Source organism: Adiantum capillus-veneris, chromosome 27, assembly GCF_014529385.1.
Source record: "Adiantum capillus-veneris isolate H3 chromosome 27, ASM1452938v2, whole genome shotgun sequence".
Taxonomy (NCBI): Eukaryota; Viridiplantae; Streptophyta; class Polypodiopsida; order Polypodiales; family Pteridaceae; genus Adiantum; species Adiantum capillus-veneris.
In genome coordinates this window covers 100,279,727-100,300,370 of record NC_140957.1, presented here as the reverse complement: position 1 = coordinate 100,300,370, position 20,644 = coordinate 100,279,727, and positions in this window count along the sequence as shown.

The following is a 20,644-nucleotide window of genomic DNA, read 5'->3' as shown; positions in this document are numbered from 1 at the left end:
AAATAGAGATAGCTCCGAGAAAGGATTTTCGGCTAATACCTTCTGCAACTGCATTTTCCTTTCCTGGTCTATACTTTATGTCAAGGTCATATTCCTGTAATAGTTCTATCCATGGTCGTTGTTGCATATTGAGAATAGGTTGAGTAAAAATCCATTTTAATCTCTTGTGGTCTGTAACCAGCTAAATCTTGTGTCCGAGAAGATAATATCTCCATAACTTCAGTGCGTGAATAACCGCTAAAAGCTCCAAATCATGAGTAGGATAATTCTTCTCGTGATCCCTCAGCTTTCGTGAAGTATAAGCCACTGGTCTTCCTTCTTGAGTAAGAACTCCACCTAGAGCAAATTTTTTGGCATCGGTCGCTACTTCAAATTCCTTACTGAAGTCCGGAAGCTTTAAAATAGGAGCTGAGACCAAGAACTCTTTTAGCTTAGCAAAGCTAGATTCGTGCTCGGCCTTCCATTCGATCCTCATTCCTTTCTTCAGGAGTTCCGTCAAAGGTGCAACAATACGTGCATAATCCTTGACAAAAATCTTGTACCATCCCGTTATTCCAAGAAATCCTCTTACTTCGCTAACAGTGGATGGTTGAGGCCAATCAACGATATCCTTGATTTTGTATGGGTCCACTGAAATCCCTTCAACCGATATGACAAATCCAAGATAGTTGACCTTTGGTGAGCAAAAACTGCACTTGCTCTCTTTAGCGTAAAGTTGGTGTTCTCGAAGAAGATCAAGTACTTTGCGAACATGTTCTTCGTGGTCTGTCTCGTTCTTAGAATAGATCTGAATGTCATCAAAGAAAACCAAGACAAAATCATCCAGGTAAGGTCTGAAATATCCTGCATAAGTCGATTGAAGCTTGCAAGAGCATTTGTTAGACCAAAATACATTACTGTGAACTCGTAGTGCCCATACCTAGTATTGAAAGATGTCTTTGGAATATATGATTCCTTGATCCTGATTTGGTAATATCGTGACCTTAGATCAATCTTTGTAAACATTTTGGCACCGTGGATCCTGTCCAAGAGTTCGTCAATCCTTACTTGTTCTTGACAGTTAACTGGTTCAGGCCACGATAGTCTATGCATAGCCTTAAGGTTCCATCCTTCTTCTTCTGAAAAAGAACTGGAGCACCCCAAGGAGAAGTACTGGGTCGAATGAATCCTTTCAATGAGTTGCCTAAGTTGTTCCTTGAGTTTGATGGCCTTTGGAAGTGACATCTTATAAGGTCTTTTAGAGATAGGTTCACATCCAGGGATAGTCTCAATCTCATGATCTACCTCTCTATGTGGCGGAAGATTCCTAAGGTCTTCAGGGAATACATCATCATACTCTCTTAACCAGTTTGGTCGAAGTGAGGTATCTGATTGGTCCACCTTGTTGAGTTTTACTGCATAAATTTGCTGACCCTTCCTTAGTCCCTTCAAAAGTCTGTTGGCCTTAAATAGAGTAGCCCTAGGTCTCCCATTTCCCCCCTGGATTAAGGCTTCGTTACCCAAGTTATCTGTAAAGGTAAAGTTTCCTTGTGCACAATGTATGTGGGCCCTATTTTGCTTTAGCCAATCCATCCCTAGTATCCCATCAAATAATCCTAAGGGTAGGGTTCAAAATTGGGCAGAAGTTGGATGTCCCCCTAAATCAAACCGGATTTTCCTACAGAATGTTGAGATACTACTTCCTTTCCGTTTGCTAACTCTACAACTATCTTGCTTGTTGGGTGCTTATCTAGCTTTAGCTTCCTCATGCATCTGGGTGAAAGAAATGAAAGAGTACTACCACAATCTATAAGGAAGTTAACTTGTTCACCTCTGAAAGATCCTGGCGTATGAATGACTGCATAATGCTCGCAACCATTGGGATTGTCAATTGCAGCATGTAGGGTTGCTCTCTCCACTGCTTCGTCACCCACAATTGGTTGTACCACTGCGGCATTCACTCAAGCGGTAGCTCCACGCCCTTGCCCTCTGTTTATCCTTCCTCGTCCTCCTCTTCCATTAGCTTGGCCACGCCCATGGGTATTCAAGGGTATGGCATTGGTGTTGGTTGCTTGAATGTTCCTGGGGCAATTGGATCTGTAACGTCCATGCTCGCCGATACCATAGCATCGAACATCAGGGAACTCCGTGGTTGTGGTGGTAGCCACAATAGGGTGCTGGTTTTATGCTTGGTTGGCTGGTCTATTATTCCAAGCAGTTGTCCTTGCCCTCTTTGCCCAATGATTCCTCCTGTTCTGATTAACCTTTTGTACTTCGAGAGCTAGAGGTTTGGCCCTCAACAAGGCATCCTGTAGTGTTGTCGGCCTGAGAGCTTCCAACCGAGTATTCAAGGGAACGATTAGTCCTTGGTAGAACCTCGCCACCTGTTATTCCAAGGTCATCTTAGGAGCATATCTCCGAAGAGTGACAAACTTTGCATAATATTCTTCGACATATGAATTTAGTTGCCGAAGTGAAAAGAATTCATTCATCGTCAAGGTTCTATAGGCAGGCGGTAAATAATGTCCCATTATTGCAGCTTTGATGTCTTCCCAGGATTGGGAAGATCCCTTAATATCCAGGTCCCTGCAATTTTGCTTCCACCATATCTTGGCATCACCAGTCAAGCGGAACATCGCAAGCATGGTCTGATTTACGGGTTGGGTTCCTGCAGCTTCAAAGTAGTCGTCCATGGCTTCCATCCACACTTGCGCATCTCTCTCCACATTTGCCCCCTCTCCCTTAAAGATCGGAGGTTGGGCTTGCTTAAGGAGAAGCTTCTTCTCTTGTGATGCCGAGTATAGAGCAACAGGCGGTGCCTACATGGGTTATACGAAATTCTTGATACCATTACTTGGATTTCAAAATAGACACGAGAGTTTAATAAAATTTCAAAATTCCACTTTATCAAGAGACAAGATTCAGAGACAAAAAAACACTTTATTGATAAAAATTTATTACAATCGAAACCCCTCAAGGTTTAGGATAATTGATGATCAGCTTATTACATGGCTTCATGGATTGCGTATGACATACGCCTAGGAGATGGTATTCACATGATGCACTACTTCGTTCGTGAAATAGTTCCTGTACTCATTCTTGAGTGGATAATAAACTAAGATATCAAGCCGGAATTCCTCTTTTAGTACTCCAAAGGTTTTGACTCTGTTTGCTGGGATCACATTGGTGACCTTCTCCAAGAGCTAGTCGTTGAGGGTTTGATTGGTATCGTCTGAGACAGCCTGGTCCAATCGTGTACGCACCAAGTAGAATATCTCTACTACCCTCAACTCTTCTCCCCAACGTATCTTCTTAGAATCGGTAGCCAGGCATCCTAGCTTCTGAGCATTGATGTAGTAAACACCTCCTGGAAATGTCCAATGAAGTTCCCATCCTCTATCAATGCGAGTGGAATGTGGAGTATGAGCCTTCATCAGTATCTCCATGACATCTCGCCTGAACTCGTAAACTGGGGGTCTTCGAGCTTGCTCATAAATAAGCTCAAACACTTGGAACTTCCGATATTCGAGCATGGGGTCTTCCTGCAACACCAATGCAAGGAATTCGGATCAACTACCTATATACTTTAAGTTCCTTATTTAAATATTCAATCAATACGACTTTATTTCCCAGCCTAACCTAGGCTCTGATACCACGTGTGAGGTCCCCACCCTGCCATATCAACCAGCAGATTTGATAGTGAACCTGGTGGCCACTAGATCTATTGTGGAAGCAAACAAAATGGTACAGGGTTCGACTAGCAGACGATCTCTCATCACAAGGTGAGTCGAGTTCGAACCTACTAGCAGGGAGGTCTAGCTCCACCTCACAGGGGAAGCGTACTTAAACTATCTAGTGATCCTAAGACGCACCTTCCAAGAGGAGAGAAACCCCGAGCACCTTTTTCCCCATGTTTCAGAGGCACGTATTCCCGAGATTTCACCGCTCTAGGGGCAATGAGTATTACTAATATCGAAGTAAGCACTATGGGGACAGAGAGTTCCCGACCAATCGGGACCACCCATCTCGTAGGCATTGGCAACCTGAGCCAAGCCCCCACTTTCCACCCCCATACTCACACTTCCTTGTGTGACCTAATTACTACCACAAAGGTTGTTCAACATAAACATTCCTTGTTTTAATTCCGAATCACATTGTTTGTTAAGACAACCCTTCAACTAGTATTGCAAACAACACCAAGACAGTATTCTAGTAAAAATTCTACTCAAACTTATTCATTAAAATTCCAATGTTCTGGAGGTACAACATCCCCGCTCCGGCTCACTCCTCCCGTTGTCGCCTAGCTGCCCATACAACTAGGTATGTCCACCGCATAGAAAGCACGTCATGGACACTCCCACCACATAGAAAGCAAGACGTGGGTTCCCACCACATAGAAAGCAAGTCGTGCGTATCCACCGCATAGAAAGCAAGTCGTGGATTCAAGAGCCCTTAACGAGGAACTCTGCCCCCTATGATCAGTAGGGGGGTCAGGACTGATTAAACATTGGAAATAAAATGAACATGTTGAGCTAAATTTTCCCTAGCAGACATTCTTTCCTATTGCAAACAGCATACCCATCAATCATTTCTTTCTTACGTTAGACTTTAATGTCCAAATGAGTTCAGTGCCGAGGTTTCTGCCGGATTTCTCCAACGTGTTTTTGGGGATATGTTCATTCCTAACTAGACGTGTGCAATGTTAATTCAAACAACTTGAAAAAAAACAAAAATTGACCTACCTCTCCCATTTCTTCGTCAATGGCCCGTGAGATGGCCGGTATTTATTCGTCCGTGGGAGCTTTTCCCTTTCCGTTCACCTCGCTCGTTCTTGCTTCGTGGTCGTGGGCTCCACCTAAGCGAGTACTCTTAACCGGGGCCATTTTAAACTCACTACTTTAAATAATTAACTTGGAGAAAAGAGCTAATGTTCGCAAGCATCATAACAGGCCAAATGATATATTAGCAACTTCAAACAATGCCTGCTACTTGAGAGGTTTATATTTTTTCATATAGCAATCATTATGGATAATGCATATTCCTACGGGAACCGGCCCTAAGGATAATTACTTGACTTATATGATTAAGAATAATAAGGTCTCATTAATAGATTTACCAGAAAGATGAATCAAGTATAATTAATCTCTTCCTAGCAATTAGAGGATGCCGGTTCACCTCGTGCATAGGTGTGAGAAAAATTAACTCTTAGAGACTCAATGACAGCTTTAATTTTACCTTAATTACATCTTAATGCATAAGAGAATGGATCTAATTTAGCTATGTTGTTAATAAAAAAGTGATTTCTCATCAATCTACACAGTTACCAGCTTATCGATTAATCACTATGCTACCTAGAGAGAGAAAATTCTATTAATCATGCACTAGTCACTAATTAAGGATGATGAATGGCTGATAATTCAGCTATGGTGAGATGATTACATAATAGAATATGGTTAAAGAGAAATTAGAGAGTAATTATAGAGAATTACGACTAGGAATAAGCATATAGACGAGGAATTTAGATGGTAATGAAAAGGATTTGCAAAAAGCATTAATTAAACCGTGGTTACGTGATTAAGGGCTGATAATCCTCTCGATTCTTTGATTTAATCGAGATTCTTGAGGCAAGAATTCGACAACACCTCCCTCCTTGCTTCTCCTTCAAAAGGTGTGTGTACCAGCAACACCTTCCCAAGGTGTGTAGGTGTGTGTGTGTGCACTTTATGTATGTGAGCATGTGTGTGTGTGTGTGTGTGTGTTTGAGTAGGCCTCTAAATAGGCTCCTACAGGCTGAAAATCGACAAGCCTTGCTAAATGCATCCGCAGGAGCACTCAGTCTTTGCATTGGCAAGTCCACTTCCCCTACCCACCAAGTGTCAGATTGGCTTGGTTAACTGGCTCTGAGACTTAGTTACTGGCTTGGAAGCTTTCCCAGGACTCCCACAAAGACAAAAGGCACCCCCTAGCTGCTAAAGCTGATCTGGAGTGGCCTGGAACCTGTTCCCACACAGCCCCGGACCCCGGGTGGCTCCTCGTATAATTTTATGAAAAATTGGTTTTAGGCTAAAACGGGTCATACGACTCGGATTTTGATGCCGTAAATTGCTATACTGAGCTCTAACTAAGGTGTACTAGATCGAGTACCTGCCATATTTAGCAGCCCCCGGGGTCCAAAAATGCATTTTTTCAAATTCGGGGTACGGGTGCAGTTTGTCGAGACGATCAAAACTGGACGGGTCGGGTGACCAAAAAACTTACTATTTTTTGATTTTTTTTACAAAAACTATTTTAGTTCACATTTCGAAGCTTTAAAACATTCTAAACATCATGGCACTGACAGAATTTGGAAAACTGCTAAAAATAGTAACTTATTCCATTATATTCAATTCATGGTACAAGGCTGCTCTTTTAGATCGGGGTCAGAGACCTTACAACCTCCCCAATGTGAAAAATTTGAGATGTCCTCATCTCAAGAATGTGTTTGGGTAATCTTTTATGAGCGTTGGTTCGTCCTCCCAAGTTGCATCTTCTTCAGGGTAATCCTTCCACTTTACCAGATGTTCCGTGATAGTTCTGTTGCGTAACTTCCTTTCCCTTGTTTCCAGTATGTAGTCAGGTTGGATCTCGAGAACTCCTTGTGATGGCATGACTATCTGATCTGAGTCCAAGAATTGATCAGGGTTAGGAATATAGGGTTAGGGTTTGAGTAAGCTGACGTGGAACACATCATGAACCTTCAAGTTTGCAGGTAACTTTAGCTTGTAGGCTTGGTCACTCACAACCTTAACAATCTCGAATGGTCCACAATACCTTGGGCTAAGTTTCTTATATCTGCCTAGTGATAAGTTTCCACCGCATAGAAAGCAAGACGTAGCACCTCCCTCCTTGCTTCTCCTTCAAAAGGTGTGTGTACCGGTAGCACCTTCCGAAGGTGTGTAGGTGTGTGTGTGTGCACTTTATGTATGTGAGCATCTGTGTGTGTGTGTGTGTGTGAGTAGGCCTTTAAATAGGCTCCTACAGGCTAAAAATCGACCAGCCTTGCTAAATGCATCTGCAGGAGCACTCAGTCTCTGCATTGGCAAGTCCAGTTCCCCTACCCACCAAGTGTAAGGTTGGCTTAGTTAACTGGCTCTGAGACTTAGTTACTGGCTTGGCAGCTTTCCCAGGACTCCCACAAAGACAAAAGGCGCCCCCTAGCTGCTAAAGCTGATCTGGAGTGGCCTGAAACCTGTTCCCACACAGCCCCGGACCCCCCGTGCCTCCCTGCACAATTTTATGAAAAATTGGTATTAGGCTAAAACGGGTCATACGAGTCGGATTTTGATGCCGTAACTCAATATGGGAGAAGAGTGATTCCTCTCTCTCTTTCGACCTCAAGGATGTTCTTGTTACCATATACATGTGGTAGTGATGTGTGTGAACACACTAGGACCGCCGGGGCATTTTTTCCCTCTTTAGGAGGTTTTTTCCCCCTGTGCATTGTATATACGCCGATCACTCTAGGGCTATCTATCTTTCCATTGCACACTAAGTAACATACTCTCTATTGTGTGCCTTGAGCTTCCTTCGTCTTCTCCAAGCTGTGTGTGTTTCTCTGCAACCCTAATTCCAACAATTGGTATCAGAGCAAGTCATGTCCTCCCGGGCTTAGTCGCCAGCTGCTCCAGCACACGCCTGCTCACTTTCTCCGATTTCAGTGAGCTTTGGAGAGCATTCGCAGGTCGAAAAATATTTTGGGGAAGCTCGATGAGCTTGGTCTGCTCAGAATTTTAATTTGGGCTCATTTCGGCCTCCGTTTCCACTACGGGCAGTACTGCATAGGCTATTTCGTCACTTTGTGCAGATTTTTTGTCAATGTCGTTTTCTGCATAACAGGTGCCTTATAGTCTTCTACGGTTTGTGCTATATAGCACAAGTTGTTCCTGCTCCATTTCTCCTATTTTCGGGCAGTTTTCACATCAGGTGCAGCATTTACCATGGCTGACAACAACAACACAGATGTGTTCAAGATGTTTGCTGCTGAGGACAGGTTGGATGGGTACAACTACCCTATGTGGGCTTATATGATGCAACATGTTCTTGTGTCAAAAGGTGTCTAGAACATTGTGCAGGGCATTGATGTACGTCCTGGTTCTCAAGATGTAGGCGATGTTGAGGATGTTGCAGGTCTTGCTGCAAGGATTGCAGTTGTTAGAGTTGTTTTGCCTACGGCAGAACAAGCTCGTTGGGATGTTAAGGATGCGCAGGCTCATGCATTGATTGCGTTGTCTGTGAAGTGCACCATTATTCCTCACATCCGTTCAGCAAAATCTGCAAAACAGGCTTGGGATATTCTAGCAGGTCTTTATGCAAGCTGCAATGAGGCTAAAATTGCTTTGCTGCGTAAAGAGCTAGAGTCGAAGATTATGCATGAGGAAGATGATATGGACACTTTCCTTGCTAGTGTCAAGGATATCAATGAGCAACTCATTTCTGCAGGTGAAGTCATTTCGGACAGTTCCCTTGTGCAGACTGTTCTTGATGCCTTACCAGATTCTTACCAGACTTTTGCTAGTACTTGGAGACTCATGACCCAAGGAATCCTGAAGTTGTCAAGTTTGATGCATTATGCACATTGCTGTTGCAAGAGTCACTTTCTAGAAAAAACAGGACTAGGCAGCGTGCAGTTGAACAGGCTTTTATTGCTTCTCAAAGAAAGGGTGGTAACAGTAATGCAGCCACTTCTTATGGTTCTGCTGCGAGTGGCAAAAATTCTGTTCCTAATGCTTCTGCTGGAAGCACTTCGTCTGGAAATTCTGGTGATAAGGACAAAAAGAAGATGCGTTGCCATTATTGTAAAGCCAATGATCACTTGATCAAGTCGTGTCCTAAGTTGAAGGCCAAAGAGGCTAAGAAGAAAGAGGGTGGTTCCACTGCAAATGCTGGTTCCACTACAAATGCAGCCATTGTTGAGTCTTCTGTGAAAGGAGATTGTGATGCTGATGTTGATGCAGAATGGGCTTTTAGCGCAGAGTGCACTTACAATCCTGTTGTCCATGATGCATGCTTGTCAGTTGCTGCAGATTCACATGTGTGGTATTTCGACAGTGGTGCTACAAAGCACATTACCTCACATCGTGAATTGTTTACCTCTCTCGAGTCTGTCCCTCATGGGAATTCAGTCACTTGTGCCAACAACGCCTCTTATCCAGTTCAGGGAGTTGGAAAGATTGTGCTCACTGCTGCTAATGGAAGTTCCTTCACACTTGTTGATGCACTTTATGTACATGGGATCAAGAAGAATCTCTTGTCTGTATCCGCACTTGCTAGACTTGGACTTGTAGTCAAATTTGTGGATGACAGATGTACAGTTCATGATCTCAGTTTTGGTGATGAAATTGTTGCATCTGGGCTTTTGTGCCGTGGGCTGTATAAGCTCACTTTGTATGACAAGTGTGGAAAAAATTTTGCAAATGCTGTTGCAGATTCAAGGGCTATTTCAGATGCAAAACTTTGGCATGCACGTTTTGGTCATCTGAATTTTGCCAGTTTGCTGCGTTTGCAGAAATCTGATATGGTTGCTTCTTTGCCGCCTCTTGAAGCACCTGTCAAACATGTTTGTGAAGACTGTATTCTGGGTAAAATGCAGCGTTCTAAGTTTCCAAAGGATGGTTCAGTTAGGGCCACATGCAGGTTGCAGCTTGTGCATAGTGATGTTTGTGGGCCCATGCAAACTCCGTCCTTGGGCAATTACCTGTACTTCATGACTTTCATTGATGATTACTCCAGGCATGCATGGGTATTTCCGCTTAAAGCAAAGTCCGAAGTTTTTATGTGATTCAAACAATTTTTGGCTATGGCTGAAAATGTCTCAAAATGTACTATGGGCACCCTCCGTTCCGATCGAGGGGGGGAGTATATGTCTCATGAATTTAATGCATTTTTGGCTAGTCGTGGGATAAAACACCAATGTACAGTGCCTTATACACCTCAGCAAAATGGTGTTGGTGAGAGGAAAAATAGGTCACTAACGGAAATGGCACGATGTATGGTCAAAAGTCAAGCTTTGCCGCATTCTTTTTGGCTTGAGGCCATCATGTGTGCCACTTATGTACTTAACAGGTGTCCTACGAAAGCTTTGCAGTCTATTACTCCATATGAAGCATGGCATGATAGAAAGCCTTCTATTGAGCACATGCGTGTTTTTGGCTGTTTGGCATATGCTTTGGTGCCACAAGTGCAGCGCAGAAAATTGGATGATAAGGCTGTCAAATGTATTTTTGTTGGTTATAGTGCTGAAAGCAAAGGTTACAGGTTGTATCATCCGCAAACAAAACGTATTCTAGTTTCACGGGATGTAGTGTTTGTGGAAGATTCTGTTTAGCCCTTGGTGTCATGTACTAGAGACAGTAATGTAAGGTCACAGGACATTTATGACACTTTGTTGCCTCTTTTTAGTGGTGGAAATACGAATGTAAGTTCCAATGAGGCAAATGTACAGCCTATGGGGGTTTTTGAAAATGTTTTAGAATAGCCTATTACTGATGCAGATGTACATGATGTACTTGATGAGGAAAGGGCTGAAAATGAGCAGGCTAGAGGTATGCCAAAATGGCTGGTGCACACTTTGCGTGACAGTAAATTGGATGCACCTTTATCTAGTCGTACTCGTTCAGGCTCTCGCCATGCATCTTATGCATCAGATTGTTATGCTTTGGCTGTGTCTAGTTTACATGATGTTGAGGAGCCTCTGTCTCTTGATGAAGCACAGAATTCAGAAAATTGGATTGCTGCCATGAAATCAGAATATGATGCACTTATAGAGAATGACACATGGACTTTATGTGATTTGCCTCCTGGCAAAAAGGCCATTGGTACGAAGTGGGTTTACAAGTTGAAACGCAAGCCGGATGGTGAGATCGATCGCCATAAGGCTCGACTTGTTGCAAAGGGTTATGCACAACAAAAAGGCATAGATTATGAAGAGACTTTTTCTCCCACTTGTCGTATGACTACTGTACGTTTTCTATGTGCATTGGCAGCTCATTTTGGTTGGGATGTACATCAATCAGACATTGTTACTACTTTCTTGAATGGTGACATATTTGAGGAAGTTTATGTAACGCAGCCTCGCGGTTTTGTCATAAAAGGACAAGAGGAGAAAGTCTGCAAATGTAAGAAGGCTTTGTATGGGTTGAAGCAATCTCCTCGTGCTTGGTATGAGAAAGCTGACACTCATTTGGTTAAACGAGGCAACTCAAAACTTTAGAAGTTGGGACCAGGTAGTGAGTCTCTCTCTCTCTCTCTCTTATATATATGTATATATATATGTGTGTGTGTGTGTGTGTGTGTGTATATATATATATATGTATATATATACCTAGGATCGTCATAATTGAGAGAATTTATTAATTTTAAAGGGTGGCGCATAGTTTAACTCCTAGAAAACGAAGGGGATAAAATATATTAGAACAGGTAAAAGGCCTGTCAGTTGGGCAATCTCTCTTCTCATTTGGGATGCTAGTGTCACGGTTGATTTTTTATATACATTTTACCCATTTTAAGGTATTTTTTTGTTTTCTATGGAAGAAAATGTTAGCCACTCTCTCAAAAATACACTATAATTCCAAGAAAATAATAATTTCTTGGAAATTGGCAAGGGTCCCCTTGGTGAGTAGGAGTCCCCATGAACTTGATGTAACAATCTCTCTCTCTCTCTCTCTCTCTCTCTCTCTCTCTCTCTCTCTCTCTCTGTCTGTCTCTCATGACCAATGACATGTGTAACAACCCCATCATTTGCATGCATGTCCCCAAAGCGATAAAGAATGAAGTCGACTCACAAATAGACCAACCTTCTCCTTTTTTTCTAGGGATAGATGTTTGACATTAGTTAGTGTATATATAAATATGTGTGTGTGTGTGTGAAAATTTATAGATTTTTTAGGGTGACACATGGTTTAACTCTCAAAAGTAAAAAGGATCAAATAACTCTCAACTCATAAAAGGCCGGTCAATTGGGAATCTCTCTCCCCATTTGAGATGCCAATGTTAGGGTTGGTTTTTTGTTAGACATTTGACCCATTTTAAGGCATTTTTCTTGTTTTGTGTGGGAAAAAATGTTAGCTACTCTTTTAAAATTACATGATAATATTAAGAGAATAACAATTTTTTGGAAATTTGAAAGGCAAGGGTGTCTTTGGTGAGTAGGAGTCCCATGAGCTCAATCGTAATATATATATATCTCTCTCTATCTCTCTCTCTCTCTCTCTCTCTCTCTCTCTCATAGCCAATGACATGTAAAACAACCTATAATTTGCATACATGTCCCCAAAGAGATACAAAATGAAGTCGCCTCACAAACAGTCAAACCTTCTTCTTTTTTTCTAGGGATAGATGTTTGACATTAGTTAGTGTGTGTATATGTGTGTGTGTGTGTGTGTGTCCATCATAATATAGAAATTTTATAGATTTTTTAGGGTGGCACATGGTTTAACTCTCAAAAATAAAAAGGATTTAATAACTCTGACTTGATAAAAGGCCCGCCAATTGGGAAATATCCCCATTTGAGATGCAATGTTAGGATTGTTTTTTTTCAAACATTTTACCCATTTCAAGACATTTTTCTTGTTTTATATGGAAAAAATATTAGCTACTCTTTTGAAAATACATGATAATATTAAGAAAATAACAATGTCTTAAGGGCAAGGGTGTCCCTAGTGAGTAGGAGTCCCCATGAGCTCAATCGTAAAATCTCTCTCTCTCTCTCTCTCTCTCTCTCTCTCAATAATGTAGATAACAACCCTTACCTTTGAATGCATGCCCTCAAAGCGAGACCGACCTAAATTGATGTGCGGACATGTGAACCTTTTCCTTTTTCTCAACCGCTTTTAAAAATAAAAACTTACACAAATTTATAAAAGGTATCAATATTGGTTTTGAAAAAAGGCCCTTGAAAAAACAAAGCCAAATATATTATTAAAAATCGAATTTTTATCAAATAACAAAATCTCCACCAAAATTATGTTTACTTGCATAGGTGGAGTGAAACTAAATTTATACATTTATTCTATGTATAGTTGAAAGTCTTTGGGCTTTACATTGTACATTTTGAAAGGCTTTTCATTTCCCTATGCATGTCAAATATGACCCTTCACTTTTGCATTTTACATTACATATTTGGTCTAAACTTTTGTGAAGTGAACCAATGCATGACAAGTGGATGTCTTCTTCTTGCTTGAAATTTTTAAGCTACATAAGTATAGTATAGATGATAATATTAAGAAAATAACTATGTCTTAAGGGCAAGGGTGTCCCTAGTGAGTAGAGTCCCCATGAGCTCAATGGTAAAATCTCTCTCTCTCTCTCTTTCTCTCTCTCTCTCAATAATGTAGATAACAACGCTTACCTTTGAATGCATGCCCTCAAAGCGAGACCGACCTAAATTGATGCGCGGACATGTGAACCTTCTTCTTTTTCTCAATCGCTTTTAAAAATAAAAACTTACACAAATTTATAAAAGGTATCAATATTGGTCTTGAAAAAAGCCTCTTGATAAAACAAAGCCAAATATATTATTAAAAATCAAATTTTTATCAAATAACAAAATCTCCAACAAAATTATGTTTACTTGCGTAGGTGGAGTGAAACTAAATTTATACATTTATTCTATGTATAGTTGAAAGTCTTTGGGCTTTACATTGTACATTTTGAAAGGCTTTTCATTTCCCTATGCATGTCAAATATGACCCTTCACTTTTGCATTTTACATTACATGTTTGGTCTAAACTTTTGTGAAGTGAACCAATGCATGACACATGGATGTCTTCTTCTTGCTTGAAATTTTTAAGGTGCATAAGTATAGTATAGATGATAATATTAAGAAAATAACAATGTCTTAAGGGCAAGGGTGTCCCTAGTGAGTAGGAGTCCCCATGAGCTCAATCGTAAAATCTCTCTCTCTCTCTCTCTCTCTCTCTCTCTCTCTCTCTCAATAATGTAGATAACAACCCTTACCTTTGAATGCATGCCCTCAAAGCGAGACCGACCTAAATTGATGCGCGGACATATGAACCTTCTCCTTTTTCTCAACCGCTTTTAAAAATAAAAACTTACACAAATTTATAAAATGTATCAATATTGGTCTTGAAAAAATCCCCTTGATAAAACAAAGCCAAACATATTATTAAAAATCAAATTTTTATCAAATAACAAAATCTCCACCAAAATTATGTTTACTTGCGTAGGTGGAGTGAAACTAAATTTATACATTTATTCTATGTATAGTTGAAAGTCTTTGGGCTTTACATTGTACATTTTGAAAGGCTTTTCATTTCCCTATGCATGTCAAATATGACCCTTCACTTTTGCATTTTACATTACATGTTTGGTCTAAACTTTTGTGAAATGAACCAATGCATGACACATGGATGTCTTCTTCTTGCTTGAAATTTTTAAGTTGCATAAGTATAGTATAGATGGATAGCTATGTGATGTTTTGTTTGATGTACAATTAGTTGTTTGGTTTCTATCATCTGACACTTTATTTTGGTTTTTATTTCAAAAGGTAAGGATGTGTATTAAGTGTTTTGTATTGTAGTACTTGTAGCTCTTGCAATCTTTGTGCCGACCACCATCCTTTCCACCAGTGAGCAAAAATTCATCTTGCATGCCCTACGCATATAAATAGTCATTATGGTATCCCAAAATGTGGATGAGGCCATAAGGAGAATCAATGAGTTTGATATTCTCATGCAAGGCCTCATTGAAAGTATTTGGGAAAATACAATGCGTCGTCTCCGAAGAGAATGCAATGCAAAATTGTGTGAAAGACAAAAGCTACCCAACATTGATGATCAACACATAACTCACATCCTTTTGGGAAGTGTGCAAGTAGCACAAGAGGATTTAAAGATTCTGCACTAGATTCTACTGATTTACGCCCTATGGGATGCAATATGGAATGACAAGAAGGTGAAGAGCAAGTGCGTGAAGGCATTGGATGCAAAGTCACTTCCAAAAAAAGAGTTCATTGTCCAAGAAACAGTTGTTGCATCATTGGGGCAACTAGGTGTTTCATGGGTACGGGCAATTATGCACACTTTTTCAACTCCATGTACACACATCTCACCACCAACATCCCACACAAGGCATCAATAGAAGAAAAAATGATTGGTTTGAGGACCTTTGGTGAAGTAAAAGAGTATAAAATATGAGGGATCTCTTTTCTTCTTAAGCACATAACATATTGTGGGAAGCTATACAAGGGAAATAATAGCTTCAAGTTTGAGAGCTTTCAAACAGAGCATGGCATGCAAGTATCGCACCCAACAATCATCGTGTGCATTGATTTCACAAATGAGTTTCGTTGGATAACAATATTTCCTTACTGTAACGGTGGCCCACTCAGTGACAAGGTCTTGAAGGTGCCCTTCAAATACAGTGAATTTTCTAGAGCAATGCATTTCTTGGATCAAGGGTGGACCCCCCCACCCCCTTGTGACATGCGACTAAGCCAGGAGCAGCTTGCCAAGGTCAAAGAGGTAGTGATGAATATGCCTCAAATTATGCATGCTCTGGTGGGGGTGCTATCATTTAACAAGCAATGAAAAGCGAGCAAGGGACAAAAATTGAGCAAGGGGTAGAACAAAATGACCAAGTCTTAATGTGAAATCAGATTTGTGTCTTCCCTTCATGTGGCCTTGATTTGAACATCTACTACCTATGGCCCTAATGGTGGTGAACAAACATTGGGTCCTTGTTGACTTTGATTGCTTTGCAAGACTTTTCAACCATGTACAAGTTGTCTATCATGTGATCATCATTTGTATAAGAAGATCTATGACTTTGATAGAAGTGGTATGTATAGATTTGACCTGGAGGAGTAGAGTAGAGCATATGTCTTCTCAAATTTGCATAGCACAGTAACCTTTGGGATATTGGGGCACCCTACTACCAATATAGAAGGCGTTATGAAACAATTATACCACGGGGGCATGTGAGCACATCAGTAGAGGACCACAACATTGTAGTTGTACCACAAGCAGGTCAACATTGTCCCTGCATAAGGAAATTCTAGCATATCTAAGTTAAGGGAAAATTCTCCAACGTTTTCAATATTGATGCCATTTTTTTCTTGAGTACACAATTTAAACTTTAGAGCAAAGCTAAATAGATAATAAAAGTAGCCTCAATCCATTACATAGTAATAAAATGGCAATATATTATTGATGGTTTCTAGCCGTTATGCTAGCAATGTTCACTCAGATTACCAAGAAATCTTCTTTCATGTTCACTTATTTACCTTTCATGATCTTCAAGACTCTATCCCCCCCCCCCCTCTCTCCCTCTCTATCTCTATATCTATCTTTCTTTCTCTCTAAATGAGTGCAATGGTAACTTGTTATGAGCTCACACATGTGTTTCTCTTATATGTAGAAAGAAAATAAGGTGGAAGAGGATGGTGAGAATTAAGAGGTAATCAAAGATGGTTTGTAAGAAATGAGAACAAATGTAAAGTGGGAAAATCCGTTGATGTAGGTAGCATGTGTTCAAATATGTGGAAGAACAATAGTGATGGGTATCATTTTGGAGTATGTTCCTTCATTTTATGGGCTTTCTTAGATGAGCTCTAAACTAAAGGTGCTCCAAGTCCGAGTGATGGAGGCAAACTAGCCATATAAATCTTTGAATTGAGAATTTTCGTATAATTGTGAAGTAAGGCTGAGTTAATATGGGCACTTGTATCTAATACACACAATCTCCCTACAACTGCCACTCAAATATTATCACAACAAGCTCAAGTTTCACATTCTAAGAGATCAATTGATTGATGTCCCTTCATGATATGATGGCTTAGAAAAGAAAGAACTCTTTTTTTTGAGATACCTATTGGTGATAGAGTGTGTTGGGTGACATCAATGAGAGCAACCTGCTACGCTCACTCTTGTGGCTTTTGATCCACGATTAGAATGAGAGATGAACGATGCATAACTTACTTCGTGGATGTTCACGATTATGCATTACGACAACAACACTTTGACAAAGGCTCTTAGTGCTTCTTCAATTTCTTCCTCTTTCATTCTCCAATTGGAAAATTCCCACAGCCACTCGTCCATGGTCAATGACATGCATCATTTTTAGCGTTGTAACCCGAAGGATTCCAAGAATCTCTCCTCAGCGGGGGCACCAAATGACAAGTGCAAGCGCAAAACGGACCTCAGTGGCCTCTACATAGGCCCGTTCACGTAGAACTCATCACAGGAAGTGAACTGGGGGCACCACCTAGCTTCAAGAGGCTAGGGTGCGGACAACAGAGATTCAAATGACAACAACAAAGCACGCCGTAGAGAGATAGATAGATAGATTGAATTATCATCCGCGGAGGTCAAATATGACCCATGGGACTGAAATCAAAACATTACAAAGCGGTTCTTCTAAACAGGGGGATCATGAGATACATCTGAGTTAAGGACTAAGGGTCCAAAGAGGTGTCAAAGGAAAAAAAGTTGAAATGAACAAAACTAAGAAGGGGTAGGTGAGGGCGAGGCCGGCTTGGGAGTTCGAAACTCCTGGATAATGGCTTTACCTCCTCGATAGATGGCCCATTTCCCTGTTGTGCGTGCTTCTCGCATCTTCTGGAGTTCTGCCTTTTTTTGTTTGAGTTGGGCGGGTGTGAGATCTTTTGCCAACCAAATTTTAGTATCCTTGAGGAGCCTTGATTGTTCGAGGAGTTTGGTTTGATCCGCCTTGGTCTTAAAAGTTAGGATTGCATGATTGGTGCAATGCTCATGTGTAAGAAAGGTGATTGTTGCTGGATCCCATTGTACCAAAGAGGTTACTGCTTGGATACGGGCAAAGCACTTGTGAAACTTGTGATCTCCCTCCCCTTTCCAGTCACTTGGGAGCCCGTCGATGCGGACATTGAGGGAGATGTCCTCTTGTCATTGTCGCTCGCGTAGTGTGGATGTCACACGGTCCTTGACCTTGCGAAAGATTACTTCGTGCACTTGATTTTTGACCTCCTTCGTGAGTATGGTCTCCACTTCTACCTTTGTTTTGTTGAACTTGGCTTCCATCTCTTCTTTCTTGCAGTTTTCCATTGCGGCAAGCCGTGTCTCGATGGCGGCAAGTCTTAGCTTGAGCTCCTCATTCTCCTTGCGAAGCTGTCTGACTTCATTTTGAAGGCTGACAACGTTGTCCTGCTTCGGGGGTGTTGCTACAAGTCCTGCAAAAGTGAGCTTGCTGCGGGATGAAGCTCGAGTGGTCATTTCTGTTGTTTAGAAGACCCGGAGGTGGGCTGTCCTTAGGCTCGGGGTGGGAAAGGCCGCTTAGGGTTTTTAATGTGTCACTATGTGAGCTTCAAAGGTAAAGAATAATGTGAATGCTGGACAGCGAGGAGATGGGGGCGGGTATGTGGAGCAGAGGCAGTCCGTGGGCGGAACAGAGAGCCTGTGATGGCACTGCTAGAGCAGGTGATGGTGCGCTAGTGGCGGGACAGGGTGGCGGCGTTGCTACTAGAGTTGTAACGCAAAGCCGCTCGGGCTCGAGTTGAGACAGGGCAGCGCTGTAGAGCAAGGGACCCCCCCGCAGGGCAGCCCCTCGCCCAGGGGGAGGTCAGCGAAGCTGGAGATCAAGAGAGCTAGGGTTCAGAGAGAGAGAGAGAGAGAGAGAGAGAGAGAGAGAGAGAGAGAGAGAGAGAGAGAGAGAGAGAGAGAGAGAGAGAGAGAGAGAGAGAGATGGAAACGTAGATGGGGGATATGAAGACCCTTTGGAATGTGCGGGTAATCTTGATTCAAGATGGTATTTACAAGACCCCCCATCTCGGTGATATGGAGACTGCGGTGTGTGTGTTGTGTGTGTGTGTGTGTGTGTGTGTGAGAGAGAGAGAGAGAGAGAGAGAGAGAGAGAGAGAGAGAGAGAGAGAGAGAGAGAGAGAGAGAGATAGAGTGTATAGTGCATTTTCTAGGGAAATCTCATGTTGGACAAAGATCCTACTCTTGTGCATAGTGACCATTGGAGATAGCGTGTGTGCACGACTTCTCTTTCAAGTGCTTCCTCTCCCCAAAACTACCACTTGTCTATCGTGCTTCTGTAGTGTTTGCATAATGTCATGGATATGGTGATGTTGTGCTTCTCTCTATTGGTGTTCTCCTCTCGTCATTTGATTGGAGAGCTCACCCTCTTTATATAGGATTTTGGGAGTGGTGACCTCTGTTACAAGTGGGGTGTGAGTGTGCCATGTGATTGCAGGACCTTGATTGCAGGACCTGCTCCAGTGGAGCCTCTTCTTATTCTATTCAATACGAGAGACAAGTGAAGAGACTAGAGAGAGGGAATGACATAGGGAGTGGGATAGGGGTAGGTGAATTTACAAGTGCTAGCCATAGATAGACTTAGGGTAACTTAGTTTAGGGCTTTTTACAAGGGTGTTGCCGATAGGGCGGAAAGTTGTAGAAGAGGGATGGAGTATTTTTCTACCATCGTCGGTGTTTTGCTAATGCCGATATGCCATGGGATGAAGAGATCTAGGCTATATGGCCACTCCCCGCTTGTCTCGCTCCTTTGTCTTGCTTCTTGTGTTCCACTTACCAAAAAATTGAGTACAGTGGTTTATACTAGGTATAGTCGTAGGCTAGCATGTGGCTCTACTAATTAGCACGGTGTGTGGTGGTGTATATAAGTGTCCATGCATATAAGTGTGTGTACGTGTTTGTGTTCGTATGTATACATGGTGCCTGCCATAATGTGTGTGTGTGTGTGTATGTGTATATGGTATGGGCGTGTGTAAGTATTTTCATGCATGTGAGTCTGTGTGTGCATGAAAGGAAAGAGAGAGAGAGAGAGAGAGCTGTTTTTTTTTGCTTGAGTTGACAAAGAACAAGAGAAAGAGATCCTGAATGATGTGTGTGAGGGTGAGAGTGTGTATGTGTTTTTGTGAGTGAGTGTGTGTGTGTGTGTGTGTGTGTGTATGTGTATGGTAAAAGAGAGAAAGCCAAAATTTTGAAAGAGAGAGAGAGAGAGAGAGAGAGAGAGAGTGTGAGGGATAGAGAGAGAGTGAGAGAGATGATGAGAGCGAGTGAGTGCGTGTGTGTGTGTGTATGAGGGGTTGTGAGTGAGTGTGTGTGTGTGTATATATGGAAAGAGAAAGAGAGAAATTATTTTTACTAGCTGTTGACGCAAGACAAGAGAGAGAGAGAGAGAGAGAGAGAGAGCCAACTGGTCCTCACAGGTCAAATATGACCTATGGGACCAAATGAACATGTCACGTGGTGTGAATGGAGGTCATAAGTGACTCTGGATACTCAAAATGGCTGAAATGAGCATTGCAATACAGAGTCCACATCGTCGCTGGGAGAGCAAGGTATGTAGGGAGAGCTCATGGCTAAATATTTGTGGAAAATAGGACATAATGTGGTCAAAAGCTGAGCACTCAAGTAGTGTGTGATACTCAGTCTCACGCATTTGAGGAGGACATAAGGTTCAATTGAGACACTTCCATAAGAACTTCACGAGTGACAAGGTGATCAATAGTCCTATGATGCTTTCAAAAACCTGCTTGGCCAAGCGCACATTTGCCGTTATTTTCAACTCATTTAATTATCTTCATCTCCATGATACATCCAAATAACTTTGCCATGGAAGAACCAACCATTATAGTGCGATAGTTGTTCACATTCTTCACATCTCC